We start from the raw sequence: 3,643 nt of genomic DNA, 5'->3' as shown, positions 1-3,643 counted from the left end.
AATTAGAGCCTATATGCGACTTTGATTACATAACATGTTTTGTCATATAACTTGCTCTGTTAACACAAAATAAAATATTAAATTAAGAGCTTTGTGGAAATTTTCGTCGTAGATATATTTATTCTTCAAGTCTAATTCTAAACGCAACTAAGTAAATTTTATATACTCTGTACTGAAAGCCTATTTCCATTACGTAATTTATAGTTTATTGAGGAATTTTCGTATAGAATAGAAAACGAAAATATTTTAATAACATATCGTTTATTTCATAGTAACTCTCACTCATCCAGAAACTGCATTAATAACAATCTAACAATCCCCATGGATGCCGGTTAACTGGATAAGTAATGATAAATACATTATCATTACTTATCCAGTGCTCTTTATTGTGGCCCGCTAACGGCCACGACTAAATAGAAGCACGTTTTATGTATGTATTATACCTTAAAACGTGCTTCTATTTAGTCGTGGCCGTCAGCGGGCCACAATAAAGACCACTGGATAAGTAATGATAATGTATTATATCTGTCCTCAAATAAATGTCCATTGACATAACAATATAATATAACAACAACTTTTTAAATATAATACTATAACGACGGAATGTTCTACAACAGAAATTCGGTAATAATTTCAAAATTTACTACGTTTTATAAAAACAATTTATTAGTTAAATTTATTTTAGACATAGAACAATTCTCAAACTGTAGTTGACATTATCTTTTCGGTTGAGGTGCGTGAAATCGCGGAGTAAAATGTCCAAACAACAGTTGCGTAACTTTCCCGGCCAAATTTTAAAATTGTGTGCGCGTCATTTGTTATGGGATTTTACTTTTAAAGTGTTTTATATTATTAATTATTATAAAATAGCAAAAAGCATAATTTTCAGAGTAGAGTTGATGAGTTTTACGAAAAATTTCTAATGCTAATAACTAGTAAAATATTCATTAAGTACGACTCCATTCGAGTTATACAGTATATAACAGAGGGAGAGTATGGAGATCGATCAAAACATGATCCCTATCCAGATTTTTACATTTTTGGACTTAGGAAACCTAAAACCCGCCGAGAAATGCAAAAGGTTTCGGGAATTTTTTCTGTATATATGGATGTTAGTGTGTGTGGGAAACACGATTTTGTTCACCCTCTTTGAAGTTTAATAATTCCTGTGGTTTTTGTCAAAATTTTCTGAAATTTTGTAGGGAGGCTTGTGTATTCGGGGATCGATACTATTAAATTTTGGTTATTAATTAAAGGTCGAGGGAGTGGGAAGATAAAAGGTGTCGTGTGTATCTCTAATAGGGTCGGACTTAATGATGATTTACTCGTTATTAGCATTTAAATTATTTTATAAAACCAATCTCTACCCTCAAAATTCAGTGTTTGGCCATTTTATAATATTTTATTAAAAATATTTTTTATATTTTTAACTATCATAACAGATGTCGCCATCAAATGTTGCCGGGAAACTTAAGCAACTTGTTGCTGGATTTTTATTATTATCGTTTTTAACTGTTTGCGCTGTTGACAATAAGCGAATCTTGTTTTTGATACTCATCGTGGGTTCGTCTGGGTCCACAATAGGGCGACCGGGTGACGAGGAATGTGGCCCGACAAATCGGGATTGATGGTCGAAAAGTTCGTGGCGTTTCGACCAATCGACTTTAAACTGTATAAATAGTATCTTTGTGGTCACCCAATTTTCCAGAAAGTGATATATAGCAACAGGAAGGTAAGAACTAAATACATGCTAAAATTAAACAGTACAAATTACTTATAGATAAGAATTATTTTACGAAATCACATCGTACATATACATTTTCATACCTAGATGACAGAGGAGACATAAGAACCAAAATGACAAAATAATTTTGACTAGGACGGTTTAGATACACATGAGTGTCGATTCATATGAGAAAGAGAGGACTGATCTCGTCAACATTTTTGTATCAGCAAATTGTGTCGATTCCGGCATTTGTTATATACCGTAATACGAAAATTAAAAGTAGAAAATGTGCTATATTTTAAACAGTAGGCTACATCCACTTAAAACCCGACAATGAAAAAAATCTCTTAGGGCTGTTTCACACTATGACCGACTAGACCGTCCGGTCTGATCCGACCGATCCCATGCTGAAAAATATGATATTTTCGTTAGAGGCCTCTAAAACCCAAATTATCGCTATAATTTCCTTCATAAGCAAAATACAGTAGAGCGTCGATAAGTGGAACCAATTGGGGACTGGGGTCCTTCCAGTTAATGATTTGTTCCAGTTTCCGACTTTGTACGAAAAAATTCATTAACCTGTCCAATGTTCAAATTTTTCTCCGTTGCGTATCGCTTTCTGTTGAATTTTTCTCCGTTGCGTGTCGCTTCGTGTTGAATTTTCGTCGATTTTAAGCCTAACGAAAATTTTTATAATAATCATCGAGGCTATCGTATCGTTATAAATTATTTCTGCATTTTGTACAAACAAAATAAATATATTAAAGAATATAAAAAACATGAAAATTATACTTTAGAAGTAAATTTAGTATCAAAAACATTCGATTCAGCACGACACAGTCCGACTGAAAATCGTTCCACTTTCCGGCCATTCCACTTACCGACGTTCCACTTATCGACGCTCTACTGTATTAGGCATCTTCGCCCGAATCACTATACATAACTTTATTTGTTTCCCCCAAACATATTTATGTAGCTAAAATTAGTTTTAACTAATGTTAAAAGTTAAAACTAGTTTTATCTAAAATCAAAAGATGTACAGCAGTAAATTAACTAGACAAAACGGGTTTTGTCTAGTTAAAACTAGAATTTACTGTCAGTCAAAAATGAATTTGAGTTAAAACTAGTTTTAACTAGACAAAACGGGTTTTAACAAAGACATCCAATATAAACTAGTTTTAACGCGTTCTAACTAAAAACAGGTTTTGACTTTAACATATACATTTATAACGTATGTATATTTACGTTAATACGTCCTGTCTGTACAGAAGATGATTATAAACTTACCCTATTCAGACCTCTGTATAGCCATAACTATAATTTTTTTTTTCTGTAACTCTTTCCGCCCTGTGGGCACTAAGAGGGCCTCTTATAACAAGCCCATTATGGGTTCGGCCAGGCCCACAATGGGGCGGCCGGGTGGTGAGGGACGGGGACCGACATATCCAGATGCACCACCCCCCGAAAAATCGGGATCGTATCCGGACGATTCGATCCCGAGTCCCCAGGGCGGCAGGCTGCTAACCTTGACCACTCGGCCATCCGGCCTCAGCTATAACTAATGAACGAAGTTACACCAAAAGTTTTACATATAATATTTAAAGAATAGATTGAAAAATTGTGAGAAAAAAGTTAGATTTAAAATCTGCCGATAGACACAAGCGCTCTATAAAATAAAATACTCAAAAAAAGAACAAAAATAACTAAGACAAATACAGTTGATTCTGCTTAATTGGGACACATTGGGACTAATCCAATTTGGCCCAATTAACTGGCTGCCCCAATTAAACAAACTAATAATAAATTCTACAATAAAATATATAATACGTAGGTAAATAAATAAGTAAGTAAAAAATAATAATTAGGTACCTATTTTAATGCTTTATTCTTCTTCTTCTCTCTGGCCCTCATAGTCCT

General features: G+C 33.8%; 1 protein-coding gene across 1 annotated transcript in view; it reads left to right on the top strand.

Moving 5' to 3' along the window:
• Window positions 1-3,643, top strand: part of LOC136969331 (uncharacterized) — a 127,628-nt gene that overhangs the window by 5,624 nt on the left and 118,361 nt on the right. The window lies entirely within an intron of this gene.

This window comes from Centruroides vittatus, unplaced genomic scaffold (assembly GCF_030686945.1).
Source record: "Centruroides vittatus isolate TY-2023 unplaced genomic scaffold, ASM3068694v2 contig_1776, whole genome shotgun sequence".
In the NCBI taxonomy this organism is placed as follows: Eukaryota; Metazoa; Arthropoda; class Arachnida; order Scorpiones; family Buthidae; genus Centruroides; species Centruroides vittatus.
This window is presented reverse-complemented; position numbering and strand designations above follow the sequence as displayed.